The sequence below is a fragment of the Staurois parvus genome, unplaced genomic scaffold (assembly GCF_062004578.1).
Source record: "Staurois parvus isolate SC_StPar_1 unplaced genomic scaffold, SC_StPar_1.0 ptg000114l, whole genome shotgun sequence".
In the NCBI taxonomy this organism is placed as follows: domain Eukaryota; kingdom Metazoa; phylum Chordata; class Amphibia; order Anura; family Ranidae; genus Staurois; species Staurois parvus.
In genome coordinates, this window is record NW_028317910.1 from 5,917,243 (window position 1) to 5,938,095 (window position 20,853).

General features: G+C 41.5%; 1 protein-coding gene across 2 annotated transcripts in view; it reads right to left on the minus strand.

The window, feature by feature from the left end:
* The window catches only part of RAD52 (RAD52 DNA repair protein), a 124,182-nt gene extending 121,549 nt beyond the window's left edge, over nt 1-2,633 (minus strand). For both annotated transcript variants that reach the window (XR_016311939.1, XM_089671794.1), the window contains exon 1: nt 2,598-2,633. The gene's annotated coding sequence lies outside the window, so the exon portion shown is untranslated. The remainder of the gene's footprint in view (nt 1-2,597) is intronic.
* Between the last annotated feature and the right edge of the window lie 18,220 nt (nt 2,634-20,853).

Consider the following 20,853-nt stretch of genomic DNA (forward strand, 5'->3'; position numbering starts at 1 on the left):
GCACATGAGGTATAGCCACAAACGTCTGAGCAAGAGCAATAATTCTAGCACTAGACCTCCTCTGTAACTTTACACTGGTAACCTGTGGAAATTTTTAAAGAGTCACTCATGGAGATCTTTCAGTACCGTAGTTTGACGCCATTCTACAAGCATGTGTGATTTTAAAGCATGACATGTTGGGTATCTATTTACTCGCCGTAACATCATCTTTCATATTTTACAAAAAAATTGGGGTATATATTGTTCTGTTTTTTTAATTATTAAAGTGTATTTTTTTCCCAAAAAATATACATATTCATTTTTAAAAACCGTCCATTTCGGTTTCAGTTTTCAGCCAAGTGCATTCTGAATTTTCGGTTTCGACACCAGAATGTTCATTTCGGTGCACCACTAGGGTTTAGAGTTTTTCTTCTGCTGGAAAAATGCTCCAAAAAGCTCTATAAATAGTTTTTTTTTTCTGCTCCTTGATGCTGAAGCTCCAAAAATGCTAATAGCCTAAAGTAGTGTGCATGGACACATAGGATAACACTATTTAGCTTTTAGGAGCATACAAATATGCTAACAGCTTCTAGGGGCTTACAAAAAAGCGCTAGTGTGCATGGAGCCTAATTTTTCAACAAATAATTCTTTATGATTTTTGGTGTGTGTTTAGGGTCATTGTCATGCTGTAAAACAAAGTTGTGACCAATGAGATGCCTACCTAATGGTACTACATGATGGTCGTTTTCTCAGCAGTAGGAATGCCATCAATTGTGACAAAATCATTTACTCCAGAAGTGCAACCCCAAGTCTACAGGTATCCTCCACTATGTTTCACTGTTGTCTGCAGTCATTCATCCATGTACTGGCCAATTATATTTTGATTTATCAGTGCAGAGCACCTGCTTTTATATTTCTTTACGTCAGTTCATTTTACACATTTGGGCTTGTTTCTAAAGCAGAGAAGTTGATTTTTTTATGGTTGATTTAATATAGGCTTAAGTTCGATGTCTCATATGCCACACTCACAGTTTCTGTGGCTGGCTACTATGTTATTGGTCCTCAACCTTGCCTGATGCTTTTGCAATGGTGTGAGATTTGAAGGCTACCAGATCTATCACATCCTCACATTTTTAGGCCTCTTTCACATGGGGTGTATGTTTCCGTTCCCTGTGTATTCCTGCATGCGGATGCACAGGTGTTCTGTGCATCCCCATGCAGACAGTCCTTTAGCTGTCAATTGGGATGCAGAGGCTGCACGGACAGTCACATCTCAGAGTGCATCTGGGGCCATGTACTTAAATGTCACATTAGGAGCAATGGCTTTGTCCATGCTTTCCTGACACCTGTCAAAATCCAGCGCTGAAACCTGTCTGGCTTCCTCTTCTCACTTGAGACACAGGTAGCATCTGTCAGTCACAAAAACCCTGTGAGGAGGGAGCGAGGGCATGACCAAGCCACGCTGTGTGTGTCTATGGATGCACACAGCCTGGCTTGGCAGCTTGCCCACACAATGGTGCCCCCATAGCACACGACTTGCTATGGGGGCACCCGCTGAAAGATGAAGTGGAGTGTCGGCAGGGGGCCACCAAAGAAGAGCGAAAGCAATGGTAAAGTTTCACAAACATTTCATACTTACCTGCTCTGTACAATGGTTTTTCACAGAGCAGCCCTGATCCTCCTCTTCTCGGGTCCCTGCCAGCGTTCCTAGCCCCTCTACCTCTGCTAAGTGCCCCCAAAGCAAGGTTCTTGCTCTAGAGGCCCTTGTCCCTGCTCACTCCTGAGCTACCTCTGTGTGTCACAGAGAGACCCTGACACTGACCAATACCGCTCTCCCCCACGAAGAGAGCCTAACATTGACCAACACCACCCAAGAGAGCCTTCCACTACCACCGCCCCCCATAAAATGGCAACCTTCACAGCTCCGGACATCCCCAGGAACGAGTCAGACACCATCAAGCAGCCCACAGCCTCTCTCACATCCCACCTGGTCCCCATGCTGTGTGTGTCCCTTCTTCCACCTCTTCTTTTGGGGGGCAGCACTGCCCCCCTGAAAAATGCTGCCCTAGGCAAATGCCTTGTGGTAATTACACCCCTGCATGTAACCACAAGAAATCCAAAGAAAGAAGTCCTCGAACCTTCTTTAGAATAGGTTCTGGTGGTGTAGCTCCCATTTGCAAGGGCACAGCAGACCATTCATTGGAATAGGCTGCTGTACCTTTAGGAAACGGAAAGTCAGTACACACTGCATGGAACGGCATAGTACCACACGGCACCAAGCACTTTCACACGGGCATTTTGCACGTGTGCTGCGCATCTACTAAAGACCTGTACATTTTGCCTGCAGGCCAGGAATGAGCATGATTATGTACACATTCCCAACCTGCATACATATGAACCTAGCCTTGTGTAACAACCATGTAATGGGTGATATGGCACCATGGTCTGCTAACACCACAGACATCAACAATATAGGATCTGATGTGAATATAATATATATACGCTGGAAATAATGGTGGCAGACAGATAACTAATAGACACGTCTGTCATTTCCCGTCTACAACACACAGGTCTATGCCCTGCTATGCCATGACACCCTCCCTCAGCCACCACCTCACCAGAGCTCCGGATCTTCTCACACTTCCCGCCTCCACCCGCCAGCCAATCAGCGAGCCGCGCAGCCGGCTTGCGTACAAGACAGACACGCCGCCTACACCCAAGCCAGTGGCTTCACTCTGACTGGACTGAGTAGCAGTCGATCGAATGCTGGGGTGTACTAGAGCGATTGATGTTATTAAAAAAAAAAAAGAAAAGGTCAGAAAATGTTTCTAGAGTCGTCAGTGACCGAGTCATCGTGGAATGCGATTTTTACAACGCGTGGAAACGGAGAACGCTGGTCATGATTGAAGCAGGCGGGCGCCATGTTGGTGCTCCACACAAATACGTGAACAGTATGCTCATACTTCCTGTTGAGTGTAGCAAGTATTCCTAATCAAAAGGATGGCAGTTGGAATTGTCTTCTGAATGCACATTTTTATACACCAGTTGCATATATATACAGCTTTTTTTTACTGAGAAAACATGAAGGGGAGAATTCAATATAGAGGCTGCAACACTTTTCTAGCGTTCATCCCTCTTGTTAATGTATTGTTCCAAATTCATATGACGCTTTTGGTTTAGGCTCCGTTCACACCAATGCGTTTTTTTAGTGCTTTTTTGCAGGAATGCACTACAGTCCATTTAACATGATTTCCAATGGGACACGTTCACATCTATGCTTTTTTGAGCTGCTGCGTGTTTGGAAAGGGTCAGGGACTTTTTAAAAGCAAAAAGCAGCGTTTTTGCTACAATAGAGTTCAATGGGGAAGCTGCTGAAATGCATGGTAGTGTGTTTTTGCCGCATTTTGCATTTTTATTCTGCCCAGCAACATTTTTTTTTTAAAAACCTGAACAAAAAGCGTCCAAAACACGTGTAGAAAAATGCAAAACAAACTACAAAAAGCACTGGAGAAAGCATTGAATATAAAATGCATATATGTGAACCAAGCCTTAGTGACCCATGCACCAAATTCAGGCCGTTCTAAAACGTGCCATTTTTCAATTGCAAGTGTACAATCTCAACGCACAAGTTCCTGCATTGAATATTGGCTGTGTATATGAATGGGTACTGCAGCAACCATTGGCTGGAACCGAACAAAATCAACAAGGGAGAATGTCACCAGCACACCGAAGATCACCAATATGAATCCAAATGCTTTCATGACCGATCACATAGTTACAGCAAGGCAACATTTCGGAGTCTTACAGGACCCTTTCATCAGGCATGTGATAGAAACTGGAAAACTATTTAGGAAAACCATCCACCAATCAATGTGAAGTAAAATGAGCCCGGCCCCACCCTGCCCCGTCATATTCCTGCCAAAAATGCATTAGAATCAATGTAAACAAAAACAACATACACTGCAAAAATAAACTATAAAACAATAATCAGATGTACATAAACTGTACTCCCCGGGGGCATATACGTTGTGGTCACGTGTGTATCTAAGTATTCCCCAGGATATAATAAAATGTCAGCTGGAAGCAGCGCTGTATTTTGTAAACATAGACCGGTGGGATGTACGTCCCTGACAGAAGCTAAATCCTGTTGCCTAGAGATGTGAGGGTGTTCCACCTAATGCCAAATAAGCTACGGTGAGGACACAGCTACTGTGGTTCTATTGGTGCGGCGGCCAACAGTGTCATAGCGACACATCGCATGCGTAATGCAATTTTATTACTCATGCATGCACTCAATGTCTTTTCTGCCCTGGCCACCGTAATCATGGGAACCCATGACATCAGCGCCAGGTAGGCGTGTGAGCAGGACCAATACGAGGTGGAGGCAGGTCACCGATGTCATGAGCTGCGGAGGACATAGGACAGAAAGGAGGCAGATTGAGACCGATGGTAATTGGTTTGTGAATGAGGCTGGAAAGGAGTAAAAAGAAAAGGGAGTATAGAAAATAAGACCGGAAGTGAAGAAAGGATGGCGGGAAAAATGGGGATGAAAAGAAAGGAAGGAAAAAGGGCAGAAAAGAAAAATATATATGTATGTGAGGGTGGTGCAGCTCAACTGCTTACAGAGAGGGAGAGACTACTGTGAAAAGTGTGAATGTGAAAAATAGAAACCAAAAACTATCTTCAAAAGCTATATACACTTCAATCATGAGGAATTGTCCTAACCAAAATTCATCTGCTATCCGAAAAGCACAAATATGATGTATTGATTTCAGTCCCCTCGGCTGTGTCGTGTCGAGGGTATGGATCCAATATGCTTCACGACAGAGGAGGAAGTTGTCACGATCTCCTCCTCCCGCCGATCGACTAACATGTTCGATGGTCATGCCCCTCAATTCATGTACCTGGTGTCCTGCCGAAATAAAATGGACTGCTATGGGTTTGCTAAAATCAATAGGTTCACCCTTGATACTCTTTGACTAGAGCTGTTCTATTATCACTTCTATGTTTCTGAAACCTACACTTAAAGGGACCTTTTGTTTTGCCCATATAAACTAGTGAGCAGGGGCATTTCAGAATGTAAACACGGTAATCAGTGTTACAGTTCAGGTAACCCTTTATCTGGTAATATTTACCACTGTGAGGATGTGTGAAATATTCAGATCAATGAGTTGCATATATTACAAATGTAACACTTGGAACTACCCTGTCTTTGTGAGACCTTGAACACTGCCTTAGCATACTTGGTCCTAGGGTCCACTTGAACTAATAGGTCACGTGGAAATCTACCTCGCTTGTGTACCAATAGCGGGGGATTCTTTAGGTCGGGTGGTAGAGTGTCATCAGTTCTAAGGATGTTCATGTTACGCATGACCGCCTGTTTAATACAATCAGATTCCTGATTGAAGCCATGTATAAATAGTTGCCTATTGGTGGCCCTAGGGCTACCTTTAGAATTTGATGTAGCTCTTGCTAATGCCTGGTCAAGAACTTGGGTAGGATAACCTCATTCCACATATTTTGTATACATGGCCTCAGGTTTTTATCTCCTGTCATTCATATAAGAGCCAATGCGTAACACACTCTTGAACTGTGAAATAGGCAGGCTATCATAGAGATGCTTGGGATGTGCACTCATGTAATGTGGTAAGGTGTTCCTGTCCATTGGTTTTGAGAACACAGATGTCTGGAGTGTACTGGTACTTGGTCGTTGGTGATGCTCACATCAAGATATGTAATGCTGTCAGGGGATATCTCAGAATTAAAAATGGTGCTGGGAAAAATGCTGTTAAGCTGATTGACAAACTCATGAAAAATGGATGTTTCCCTTTCCCAAATAAAGAAGATATCGTCAATAGATCTCTTTCATTGTGTCACATTGAATGCATCTAATCCAAAGTAAAATCCTGACAGCTTGTACCTTACAAAAGTGGAGCTAATTAAGACCAACTCTTTTTTGGTGTACAAAGAGAAACTGGCGCAGACAGATTTTGTGAAAGGTCTCGTGTGCGTTGTTAAAGTGGCCAGCATGCATCAAATTCAAGTACAAGTTCTAGACAGGTACACAAATTTGAAACATTCTGCACCGCTTTTAGAACACATGAGAGACACTTTCGCAAAATCTGTCTGCATCAGTCTTTATGAATTCCAGAGGAAAAAGTTTACTGACAGGACTACAAAAAAAAATGTAGTTAGGATCAGTATCAGTTAGGCTACGTTCACACCAGGTGCAAAGGGGCTGCCTCCGTCTGTGGCCAGTTCACACCACTACGTTGTGGTGGTGTGCAGTTGCTGTGTGCTGAAAAAAGTACCACATACAGTACTTTTTTCAAGCACAGCACACTCACAGCACACCGGCTGACAGAACTTTATGAAATGTCACTGCATGACATTTCAGTAAAGATAGTTGTAAACAAAACACTAAATGGTGCGATGCACTGGGGTTGGCACATCAGCACAGTCATCACCACAGTGCTCACCAGACACTGTGTTGTAATGCAGCAACTCCAGGCTCCATTCACATTTGTGCAACTTGTCATGCGACTTTGGACATAACAAGTTGCAGCCCATTCTTTTCAACGGCACCCATTCAGATCTGTGTAACTTAAAGTCACAGCAAGTTTGAAAATGTGCCTGCACTACTTTGATGCAACTTTTGATGCAAGTTAGGTCCAGAGAGTGTAAAGTTGGATCAAAAGCGCACTTTAAAGTGTGCGACTTCGGAGTCACACAAGTGTGAATGGAGCCTTAGTGTCAGCATGTTTTAAGTAGTTTTAAGTGCACTTTTGTTTCTGGGTCCTACTACAGGTACAAATTATATACATGTATGTGGTATCGCTGCGATCGTCAGGAGCAAGAGAATAAATTTTGGGTTGCTCTTTTGGCATTTTGTTTTTACTACTGTGGACCAGTTTTCTTTTGATAATAAAACCAAAAATTAGGAGATATGCATTTTCTTTTTCAACCAGTAGATAGCCCAGTTTATCGTGGAAAAAAAACAAGGTATAATACACCTGGATGCACTAAAAAATTGCAATGATATGTACAGTTTTACTAACATGTCAAAGTTGCAAAACTGCATTCAAGAGTTAGGATTTTGTTTTACCCTGTCAGGAAGGGGTTAAAAAAGTCACAACAGTGTGACAAAATGTGACTATACCTAGGGCATGAAGGAAATCTGCGCCTAGTCTGGGCAATGATATACAGTAGTCCTTGTACCCACAAAATACTCATACTTATGTCACAAGTGACAGTCTCACAGATACACATAAACCTCAGAACAAAGAATCATTGTTAAAAAATTAAAGTGGTTCTAAAGACTGAAGGTTTTTTACCTTCATGCATCCATTGCTGAATTGTGAACACAGGAGGTCAGCCAATTGGCATGGGCTCCAGTCAGAGAATGCTTTGCATTTTCTGATTGGATAAGGTGGAGATTTGGGGCAGTGATGTCATGCTCTCCACCTCATCTGATCAGAGAAAGTTTTGCAATCATTCAGAAAATGCAAAGTATTCTCTGAATAGCGCCTGTGCTCTGTGAACCTCCTGTATTCAAAATGCATCAGGCTGACTGCTCAGCGCTGACCCGGGAGCAAGTGGCCAGGTATGTCATATACATAGTTACTTTGGTCCAAGCTGGATCAATGTAAATATGTATAACATTCCAATTCCTGTGATTATTCTTTAAAAGCAGGGCTTTGCTTTTTCAGGTCATAATCTATAGTAAGGAGAACACTGAGCAGCATAACAGTGGCATTTTCAAGTCTGACTCCAAATCTAGACTGGTAGTTAGAGGCAGTGTTGTCCTAAATGATCTCACACATTGAAAATCAGAATTTGTGAGAATGGAATGATGGTGGTTGTAACAAAATTGTGCAAACAGTGGGAAGGGTTTATATTAGAGATGCACCAAAATTTTGGCCACCGAAATATATTGGCCGAAAATAGCTCTATCAGCATTTTGCCGATAGGAAAAATGTAGCCAATACAGGTGCCGATACAGAGGACTGTGTGTACTGCAGGGGGGGCGTCAGAGAAAGGCAGGAGAGAAGCAGTGTATACAGTGACTGGCTATCACTATGGGGTTTATTTACCAAAGCTGGTTCACTCAGAATCTTGTGTACTTCTGTATGAAAACCAATCAGCTTTCAGGTTTCATTGCTAAAGCTTAACTGAACAAGCTGAGGTTAGCAGCTGATTCGCTACCATGCACAGCTGCATCAGATTCTGAGTGAACCAGCTTTAGTAAATCACCCCCTATATGTCAGTGCCGCTTTTTAAATGTAATTATCAGCCTTTGTTTTCTTCACTATAGCTCAGAGAATGGCCTGTCACTTTCCCCGAGTTAAAAAAAAACTAAGTTTATGTTTAGTATCTTTCCCCCCAGGTTAAAGAAACAAAGTTTTTCTCTTAGCTATAATGAAGAAAAAAAAAAAAGCTGCCATTTGAATTTAACCACCTCCTGCCCGCCATATAGTAATATGACGGACGCAAGGTGGTTCCCTCATTCTGGGAGGACATCATATGACGTCCTCCCATTCTCACCGCTCATGCGCGGCTCAGGGAGTGCGCAGCGTGGCAATCGGCGGTGTGCTGTGTCCCTCAGACAAAGCGGATCACTGATCATGGAAAAAGCCAAAGGTGTCGGCTCGGTCACGTGATCAGCTGTGTCTAATCACAGCTGATCATATGTAAACAGGGAAATGCCGGTTATCCGCATTTCTCTCCTCTCGAGCTGTCACGCTGACAGCTCGAGAGGAGAGCCGGTAATCGGCTTTCCGCGGAGGGGACATGTACACTGATCATCAGGGCACTGATGATCAGTGTGCCCTGATGATCAGTTTAGCCCCAGCAGTGCCACCTGTCAGTGTCCATCAGTGCCTTGTGCCAGTGCTCGTCAGTGCCTCGTGCCAGTGTCCATCAGGGCCACATCAATGCCACATATCAGCGTCTACCAGTGCACATCAATGCCACATATCAGTGCCCATCTGAGCTGCCTTTCAGTGTCACCCATCAGTGCCAGTCATTGCCACCTATCAGTGCGCATCAGTGCTGCCTATCAGTGCGCATCAGTGCCTCCTGTCAGTGCCTGTCATTGCCGCCTATCAGTGACAGTCAGTGCCGCCTAACAGTGCCAGTCAGTGCCACCTAACAGTGCCAGTCAGTGCCACCTAACAGTGCCAGTCAGTGCCGCCTATCAGTGCCGTATATCAGTGCCATGTATCAGTGCTGCCTTTATGTGCCCATCAGTGATCCCTGTCAATGCCCATCAGTGCCACCTACCAGTGCCTCCTCATCGGTGCCCATCAGTGCCACTTATCAGTGCAGCCTATCAGTGCCCATCACTGCAGCCTCATTAGCGCACATTAGTGAAGGAGAAAAATCACTTATTTACAAAATTGTATAACAAAAACTAAGAAAAAAAATTTTTTTTTTCAAAATTTTCAGTGGTTTTTGGTTTAAGAAAAAATAAAAAACCCAGAGGTGATTAAATACCACCAAAATAAAGCTCTATCTGTCACAAAAAAATGATAAAAGTTTCATATGGGTACAGTGTTGCATGACCACGCAATTGTCACTTAAAGTGCCACAGCGCTGAAAGCTGGAAATTGGCCTGGGCAGGAAGGGGGTGTAAGTGCCCTGTAGGCTTGTGGTTAAAAAACAGTACTGACATATAGGGGTTTACTTACTAAAGCTGGAGAGTGCAAAATCAGACTCACTTCTGCATAGAAATCAATCAGCTTCCAGGTTTTATTGGCAAAACTTAACCCCTTCACGCCTAAGGGTAAAACAAATCTAAATGCCTAAGCACAATTCTGCAACATTGACATGTGTTAGTAAAACCGTACATATCATCACAACTACTTTGTACATCCAGGTGGATTATACCGTGTTTTTTTCAGGACAAATTGGGCTTTCATTTGGTGGTAAATGGTAATGGATAGCTTCTAATTTTTTTTTTATTATCAAAGGAAAACTGGCCCAAAACAGTAAAAAAAATATTTTTTTTTAATTTAGCTGTGTATTTCTTGCTACGACCATAACCTACCTCCATAAAACAACCCAAAATAAATTCTCCAGCTCTTGACGATCGCAGCGATACCATATGTATGTTATTTGTTGTTTGTACCCGTAGTACAGCCCAGAAACAAAAGTACGCATTTTGTTTTTGTCTTTTTTTTTTTACCTAAAACACACTGACACTGACATTAACGCTAACTGACACTGATACCAATTTTTTTTTTAAATCCTGACATTTGACCCTGACCTTTGATCTTGACCTTTGACCCTGACCTTGACCCAAACACTAACCCTGGCACTGAACTGGATCAAACCTTGAGCTAGGTATTTTTCTTTAATTTTTTCTTTTATTTATTAATATTTATTTATTTATCTCCTTCTTTTTTTTTTTTACAAACATTTGTTTATCTCTCTATGTCAGGAGTTAGAGAGATACAATGTATCTCTCTTCTCCATTCATAGAGAGAGAAAAAACAAGGGGGCTGGGCTGTACAGTGACTGATCACTGTGATAGCCAATCAGAGGCTATCACAGCGATCACGTGACCCGGATTCGGGAGTCCTGGGTCCCGATTGTTAGAACGGGACCCGGGGCTCTCAGTGACACAGCGGTCTCTGTGCTGGAAATGTGCTGTGCGGCGCGCTCCCAGCACAAAGACAGGTACGCAAATATACGGCCCCACGGAAAAAAGCCTAGTTCCGTGAGGCCACATATTTGTGTGACGTCGGCGTCAAGGGGTTGAACAAGCTGAGGTTAGATGCTGATTGGTTTCTATGCAGAAGTGAGACGAATTTGACACTTTCCAGCTTTAGTAAATCATCCCCATTGTGACAGCCAGTGAGGGAGCCTCTCTGTATACACTGTATAAAATAAAAAATAAAATAAAAAAAAATATATATATATATAAATATATACATAAAAGTAGAAAAAAAAATATTGGAGCCTCCCCACCCCCACATACGTACACATTTCGGTTTTCGGCCACATGCATTCTGAATTTTCGGTATCAGTTTCGGCACCAGAATTTTCATTTCAGTGCACCACTAGTTTACATACATAGTGTAGGAGTTTGCTTGAGTAACTTACAGTGCAGAGGTCTGGGGTGGGTAACGTACATAGTGCAGGGAGCAGGTGTGTAATGTACAGAATGCGGCGATCAGGAGTGGGTCCAGGTGTGTGTAACATACATAGTTTAGAAGTCAGAACCATATAGTCCAGCACACAGCACCCCCTGTGATTCTTTTCACTACCACCCTCATACAGTTCATAGCACAGAAGTACCATCTATGCACATTTATATGCAATACATACACATGCCTACAACATACATACACATGAATACAACATATATACACACAGCCTACAACATACATACACATGCATACATCATACATGCAACAGACATACACACTGCATACAATATACATTTAAACTTCATTCACATACAGGCACATGCATACACATACTACATGCAACAGATATACACACTGCATACACATGCATATGCATTCAGAACATACATACACACCGCATACAAATACCTGCAACATACATAAAAATGCATACACATGCATACAATATACATACACATGCATACACATACATGCTGCAAACATACACATATAGGCAACATGCATACTCATTCATACAATATACATACAGACTGCATACACATACATGCAACACATACACAATGCATGCATATAACATACAAACACACTGCATACCCATGCATACAACACACATACACATTTATATACAAACAACTCTACCGTGGCATCTTGAGTTCCCCACTCCTGCAGGTAGAAAAGCCTGAGGGTGGCAGTGACATTTGTTTCCACCCTAGTGGCAGCTCACCCCTACTTGGTCTACTTTGCTCCTGCACAAGGACAGTTCCAGCTCTTTCTCCTCTTCTCCTGGCAGCCCGTATTTACCAGCAGTTACTGGCAGGGCACAGCATGCGAGGCTCCGAAATGTAACACTCGGCAACAGAAGCTGAATTCTAGCATTAAAGGGTCAAATCCAACAAGGTCCCAGGTATGGGTACTGCCTACTCACAATTACCACTTCTGGATGTTCCCTATAACATAGCAAATCTCCACGTTTTGAGTTCAGGTCCACTTTAAACTAACTTCCCAGAGCAGTGCTTCATGACAAATATAGAGGATGACAATGCTGTGGTGCAGGCGAAATTGCTGATTTTAGCAGCAAAATCAAGCTCAGCCACCTTGGCCTGCTCATCCCTATTCACAAAGAACAATTCATTGACCATAGAAACTTAACACAAAAAGTTTATATCTGTATGTCAGGAATGGTGGTTAACTGCATTGATTAATTTATTGTTTGTCTTTTAACCATTTGAAATTGCTAGAAACGTTCTTAATTAAACAATACACCGCTCTACCGACAGTGCTGGCTCAACAAAAGGTCCCCTTCCAACTCGCTTGTTATATTCCCATCACAATGCAAAGTGCAGTCTGTAAATCCAGTCTTTCAATAAACTTTATTCATCCAGGTGATTTAGACAAACTCCACCAAGATCCTCCTGTTCTGACATGTTTTACCAAACAGAGATAGGCAGTGGAAATATATAAGCACCTTCACAAGGTGTAGTAATGAGGAAAACATGTAAAACATGAGCCATATGTAATATAGCTGTTTAAGAAGAATACCAAATATTTAAGCATAGCTTAGCTAAAGTAAAACAGTGGAGCCTGGTGCCAATATAATGCACCTCCAATGGGCATATACAAGAGTTAGATAATTAGTGGCTTTCCAATGACCTAAAAGAGAAGATATTAAATGTGGAAGAAAAATGCAGCTGCTGGGAGGGCTGGGCTATCATAGCTGGAGGAGGACAAACTGAAAGGTAAATCTGCCACAATATACAGGTATGTTGGTCATATTCGCACATTATGGTGAGAGCTCCCTATTCTACTGTTCCCCTTTAACCCTTCAATATGCAGTATTTGCATTGTGGACAGGCCAGTGATGAATGTTAATGGTCAACCATTACTGATCATCTGGTTTTGTCACAAGAAACTCCACACCCACTATAAGTCCTTTAGTCTGGAACTAAACTGCTCATAAAAAGTATGTTATTGACCTCCATTATAGCTAAGAACACCCCCCCAGCATGCTGAACAATGAAGCAGCAGATGCTCAGTCATGGTCATCGCTCTGTTCTCTCCTATCAGCATGTTTACTGTTTTCGCATGTGCAGTGCAGCAGAGTCTGATTGGCTCCTTGAGCTGGCAGCCTTCTTCTAGTAGACTGTTGCTATGCAGAGCGTTACAGAGCTCTGATAAAGTCAAATTTAGATGCCTACACTAATATCCTTCACTGTTTTTTTTCTTATATGAATGCATGAATTGCTAGAGGGGAAAACATATTTGGTTGTATCTTTTCAATCACTTTTCCATTGCCATGTGACAGGTGAAACACATACATTTACGTCTACCAGATATTTATGACCTTTTTTTTCCCAGGTGCAGTTCTCCTTTAACACTGGTCTTCATTAGTATAGATCCATCTGAGAAGACTATTATAGACTCATTAAAAATACATGAGACCAGACGACCTTTTACTCTCTACACGATGTCATGAATATTATGTTCCTTCATCTACAGAGCATCACAGGGTCCCCTTAACCTTTACACAGCTGGCGGCTTCAGAATATCCTACATTCAGAATTGGGACTTGTGCCAGAGAAATCTACATTAACAGAAATCTTGCCATTTTCTGCAAACAGATCTTAAAATTGCTTGTAATTACAGGATAATAAGCAAACAGTTGCTTGAACGCAGTAACCAGATTATAAGAATCAACAATGGGAACTGAAAAATCTTTTTTTTTCTTTTTTTGATGCAGTAATTGGAGTTTGTTTGACTTAAAGCAGGACTCTGGTCAAAAATGTTTTTTTTTCATCATGCAGTGCCCCCACTGCATGGATCAGCTACTTGCTTTTTCTAGACGTGAGCACAAAGCTCATAATCACCTGACCCGCCGATCCTCCAGAAAACCATGCTCCCCCACAGTCCAGCAGTGGACTGTTCCTGTCTGTGGAGCGTGCTTTGAGCATGCTGATGTCAAGAACAGTCCATTTACAAGACCACAGAGGGGCAGAAGCCAAAGGAACCGGTCTTATGCAGGGAGGATCAGCGGGTCAGGTGAGTATGCTGTATCTCCACTGTGCTCTCCCCTAAAGCATAATGAGCAGTTAACCCGTGCTGTACAGGCACAGCCCCACTGCACCGGCAAAAGAAAATTTGCCCAGAATTCTCCTTTCACATAGGTCTAACCTTTAAGTGTATCTAAACCTAAGAAAATACACTTAGTATATTACAAGTTGCCAGCCATTAGCCATTTCTTCTATCAACCTTCTTTCCTTTATTTTCTCCTAGTGATCTTACCAGTAACCACTTCCTGTCCCAGGTGAATGCAGTCACTTGCTGTATTGTATATATGGAGGAGCAGCTTTTTACCCCCAAAGGGTATAAAAACTATAGAACACTGCTCCCTCTCCTCTTCCCCATAACAAACCGGGAAAGGGGAGGGATGTTCTGTATTCCACAGAAAAAAAATTGGGTAGGGCTGGTAACAATACTACCAAATAAGAATGCAGTAGAGGCAGAGTGCATAGGAAGTTATGGGCTCACTTGATTTCTTTTACAATGCTGACAAAAATGAAAGTGGATACTGTGACTCTAGAACTTGTTTAAAGTGTCTCTAAAGTTAAAAAAAAATTTTTTTTTTACAGTAATATATTAGCTGCATCAAGGTAAAAAGATTTTACCACTTGTTCCTCCCCTTACCTCCCTAATTACTTTTCTGATTCTTCTATTAATCTGGCACTGTGCTGGGCTCCTCTTCTGTCACATCTTTTCCTGCATTCATAGGGCACAGAAGCAGCAGTGGGAGCCGTCAAACAGATCTTGTGAAGAGGGATCAGGGGCAGGGCCAAGTTGCACTGTGTGTGTCTATGGATGCACACAGCCCAACTTGGAAATTAACCCACATGAATGCCCCTTCACCAGTCTGCTTGTTGAGGGGGCACTTGGAGAAAAGGATAAGTGGAGTGTGTTGGTAGGGGACCCCAGCAGGGGAGGTAAGGGGCCATTCTGTGTCATACCATTGCACAAAGCAGGTAAGTATAAAATGTTATTCAAATGAATAAAAAAAAAACCTTAATCCTGCAAAAAATGCAATGTCCTTGTCATTTTCTGTGAACTGAACTGAAAGCACAACCAATGTTATCTTCCTTCCAAGCTGACTTCTGTAACGGACAAATTCTGCTTTCTTCATGTATTGGAGATTCACCATAAGTACTGTACAGTTAGGGAAGTTGCTCCCTGAGCAGATCCCCTGCTGAATAGGAGCTCAGTTTATGTCTGGTGGACATGGGCAGACCTGTGATGGCTCTACGGGCAGCCAAATTTAAACTGACTCCAGTATCCATTTACATCAGGCTATCTCCAATCCATCATGTTTAGTTCTGGAGAATCAGAAAAAGATACAGTTCTTTTCTGTTTTCTTCTTCTGGACCTGGATGGACTTGGACGTAGGTGGGTGTAAAGGGACTCAATTCCATTTACATCTATTTGCCATAGAGCTGTATGGAACTTCTAATCAAATGTACCTGAAAAGATGACAGGTGGAAATGATCAAAAAGCTCACGTGAAAGGGCCTGAAGTATGTTACTTTCAGGATCACCAGGTGAAAAAAGGGTAAAAAGCCTGCTAAAAACAAACAAATGCAGCCACCACATCTAAGGATTGGTAAGCTGCAATATATTTTTTTGCTGAGAAGGAGGAAACCCAAAATCTTAGCAATAACAACTATGATTTTAGAATAAACGTCTGTACACGCACTGTCACCACAGACAGGTATATTCAGAGATTTATCATATACAGTAGCACTATTCAAGTGACAGGGATTCTTTAGTTTGCATTAAAAGTTTTAGAGACAATTTCAACACTTTTCTAAATATGGTTTAATAATGAAAAAGGTAAAAATGGTGCAAATAAAAAATTTACAGAAAAAAGGGTGTGACAAGGAAAGAAAGAGACAATAAAGCAACAGAAAAATAAAAGGTAGTTGAAAATTAATACTTGCAAATCCTTTGGTTTTAGCAGAGTCCAATTGATCAACCAAAAACGGTATAGTGGCTCTTTCAAGTCCAGTTAGGTGTTCCTTGGTTAATGTTAAAACGAGAGCTGACAAAGGGTCCCGATATTTCCTTTTTCTGTTGTATCAAAGGGGTGTTGACAGAGACCATCTGACCAATCAACCGGTTTAAGGGGTGGTGGCCTGGAGGTCACCACGTTTATAACTGTATCGTGGCCCTCCCTTACCCACTGTTTTTTACTAATATTAATATCTTCCACTATGTACAGGTTTGCATTCTGGAAACGTATTGTTGATCAGCATTATATTTTGTGTTCAGGGATACCAAACTCAGAGTATTTTGGATGGGTCTGTCACCCAGGAGGTAGCAAACTGCTATTTCACCTTTTGCATGTGCTAGCTTAGTCATATATGACCTTGACTTGTTATGTGATGTGATATTCCTCATTCTAATATAAACTTATTATTAACGTGTCTTGGTCCTGTTGGATTTTATGAATTGTGTGTGGATTTTGGTAAGTTTCTTTCTGAGTTGCTTTCTGGGTAGACATTTTATGGCACGCTATGTGTTCCTATTGCTTTAATTGCCCTATAAACCGTGTTTGACAGAACTGAAGGATTTTGTCATAGTTTTACGATAGCTCAGAAGGAAGTGTTAAGCTGTAGAGTTTTTTATGGTCAGTAGAAACTAACAGACACCTTGCAAGAACTCAATTTGCTGTTTACAGCTCTGATCAAGGCCTGTGTGCTGGTGCCTGCTGTTTCTAAGTTGATATAACAGGCTCTTTTGAAGTGTGTTAAATGTTAATGCTATGAATTTCAGGAGGAAGGGAGGGGGAGAGATCACTGGCTATGCCTCTTCTCCTGACAAAAATGCCTGAGACCTGAACAAGATGGATGTCACCTACAGCTTTCATGTGCCTAATGCACACAACCATTACAGTTACATACTCTTTAAATGTGATTTTAAAGCATGAATTCCTGGTATGTCTATCTTTAATACTTACATTGGTCCACCTTTGACCAATGGAAGTATGCATGTGCCATTACTGGCCGATCCCCATAGAAGCTGAAACTCACTGTAGCATACACTGCTAATACAGTGATTGCTGCTAGTTTTTGGGACTGGTGCTAAGTGGCTGCCTTTCTGCTTAGCGAAAACAAGGTGTCGCTTGCTTGGAACCATTCTGAGAACATTTTGCATGTTATCAATGAATGGAAAACATTCTCTGATTTGATGAGGAGAGGCAGGTCCTGACATCACGATCTCCACCTTGTCCAGTCAAAGATCGCTTTCTATTTATTGAGAAAATGCAAAATGGAAAACTGTATCAAGTACTTGCCGTAATTTTCCTTTCCTGGCACCAATCCATGGCAGCATACAGTACATGTGGTAGTATGCTGCCATATTGGCACCAGGAAAATGGAAAACTGTATCAAAAATTCCCCATAATTTTACCTGGTGCCAATCCATGGCAGCATACTACCACATGTATGTTGCCCTGTTGGCGCCAGCAAATTCTCTGAATGGCACTCGTGCAGGACGTGCCACATCCTGTGTTCATTAAGCAAAAGGGCAATTGTTTATCATATGATCTGGAAGCTAGTGGCAATCACTTTAGCAAAGGATGCCTGCTTCAGTGATTTCCAGCTTCTCCCAGGGATCAGCCAGGTATGACACATGCCTACTTACTACTGGTCCAAGCTGGACCAATTTACTGTAACTGCAAAAATTTGCATACCTGAAAGTAAAGTAGAATTATAGGCAAACATTTTTTTTTTCTCTTTTACAAAGAATTTTATTATAGAATAGATAGGAGCAGCGAATTAGTCAAAAACAGATACATTGACCAACAGGAATAAAACATACAAGGTAGTCGATGAATATTACAGAATACGTACTGATGCAGAGACATAGAAATAAACAGCATACTTAAGTGCCGAGTACAGAAAGAAAAAAAAAAAGGGAGAAAATAATAAGTTGCAAAAATGGGAAATGTTTATAGACCAATGAGAATATAAACTCTAAGGAAAAATTGTCATATATCAGCATATAGAAAGCGGAGATGATATGAGATGGAACCTCTCTGAATAAAAATGGGCACTCCACACGCAGGGCTCCCGATAGAGTCCAGCACAAGGATATAGTATTGCTGGTGCGGCACTCAAAGCAAATATTTTTTTTTTCATTTTGGATAGAGTAAGGGAGGGTTATAACCCCTGTCAGTTTTTTTTTCTTTCCGCCATCTGCTCTCATTCAGAAGATTTACCTTCACTTCCTGTCCCATAGCCAAAACAGGAAGTGCGAGGAAATCCCTGAAAACTAAGGGGATCCCTTGGGACTCCTCCCCAAGGTCACCAGAACTAGTGTCCCCATTGGAATATTTCCCCTCTATTACTTTTCTGGAGACAACCTAAAATTTAGGAATTTTTTTTTACTTTCACTTTCAATAATAATGGTATACAGAACAAAAAGAAAGGGTGGCTCTTCCTAACGGGGCCACAGACAGCAGTAAACAACTAATAGGAGTTTTAATCCATCTCCAGTTTTGCTTTTAGTTATACTTTAAAGATTGAGTTTACATATACACTAATATATATATATATATATATATATATATATATATATATATACAGTCAGGTCCATAAATATTGGGACATCGACACAATTCTAACATTTTTGGCTCTATACACCACCACAATGGATTTGAAATGAAACAAACAAGATGTGCTTTAACTGCAGACTGTCAGCTTTAATTTGAGGGTATTTACATCCAAATCAGGTGAACGGTGTAGGAATTACAACAGTTTGCATATGTGCCTCCCACGTCTTAAGGGACCAAAAGTAATGGGACAATTGTCTTCTCAGCTGTTCCATGGCCAGGTGTGTGTTATTCCCTCATTATCCCAATTACAATGAGAAGATAAAAGGTCCAGAGTTCATTTCAAGTGTGCTATTTGCATTTGGAATCTGTTGCTGTCAACTCTCAAGATGAGATCCAAAGAGCTGTCACTATCAGTGAAGCAAGCCATCATTAGGCTGAAAAAACAAAACAAACCCATCAGAGAGATAGCAAAAACATTAGGCGTGGCCAAAACAACTGTTTGGAAAATTCTTAAAAAGAAGGAACGCACCGGTGAGCTCAGCAACACCAAAAGACCCGGAAGACGACGGAAAACAACTGTGGTGGATGACTGAAGTATTCTTTCCCTGGTGAAGAAAACACCCTTCACAACAGTTGGCCAGATCAAGAACACTCTCCAGGAGGTAGGTGTATGTGTGTCAAAGTCACCAATCAAGAGAAGACTCCACCAGAGTGAATACAGAGGGTTCACCACAAGATGTAAACAATTGTTGAGCCTCAAAAACAGGAAGGCCAGATTAGAGTTTGCCAAACGACATGTAAAAAAGCCTTCACAGTTCTGGAACAACATCCTATGGACAGATGAGACCAATATCAACTTGTACCAGAGTGATGGAAAGAGAAGAGTATGGAGAAGGAAAGGAACTGCTCATGATCCTAAGCATACCACCTCATCAGTGAAGCATGGTGGTGGTAGTGTCATGGCGTGGGCATGTATGGCTGCCAATGGAACTGGTTCTCTTGTATTTATTGATGATGTGACTGCTGACAAAAGCAGCAGGATGAATTCTGAAGTGTTTCGGGCAATATTATCTGCTCATATTCAGCCAAATGCTTGAGAACTCATTGGACGCCGCTTCACAGTGCAGATGGACAATGACCCAAAGCATACTGCAAAACCAAAGAGTTTTTTAAGGGAAAAAAGTGGAATGTTATGCAATGGCCAAGTCAATCACCTGACCTGAATCCGATTGAGCATGCATTTCACTTGCTGAAGACAAAACTGAAGGCAAAATGCCCCAAGAACAAGCAGGAACTGAAGACAGTTGCAGTAGAGGCCTGGCAGAGCATCACCAGGGATGAAACCCAGCGTCTGGTGATGTCTATGTGTTCCAGACTTCAGGCTGTAATTGACTGCAAAGGATTTGCAACCAAGTATGAAAAAGTGAAAGTTTGATTTATGATTATTATTCTGTCCCATTACTTTTGGTCCCCTAAGAAGTGGGAGGCACATATGCAAACTGTTGTAATTCCTACACCGTTCACCTGATTTGGATGTAAATACCCTCAAATTAAAGCTGACAGTCTGCAGTTAAAGCACATTTTGTTATTTTTATTTTAAATCCATTATGGTGGTGTAAAGAGCCAAAAATGTTAGAATTGTGTTGATGTCCCAATATTTATGGACCTGACTGTATATATATACAGTTGTGTTCAAAATAATAGCAATGTGTTGAAAAAAGTGAATAAAGTTCAAAATCCTTCTAATAGCTTTTATTTCCATACACACAAATGCATTGGGAACACTACACATTCTATTCCAAATCAAAACATGAAGAAAAATATATCAAATTTGTGTTGTTCTTCTAAAAAAAAGTGAAGAAAAGTGAATATTAGACTGTTCAAAAAAATAGCAGTGTTTGTATTCTTCTTTACAAACTCAAACATTCACTATATAAACTGAAAAATGTTTGAAGATTTTGCTTTCCTTTGAATCAATAATTAATATTTAGTTGTATAAGCACTGTTTCTGAGAACTGCTGTACATCTGTGTTGCATGGAGTCAACCAACTTCTGGCACCTGTGAACAGGTATTCCAGCCCAGGATGATTGGACTACATTCCACAGTTCTTCTCTATTTCTT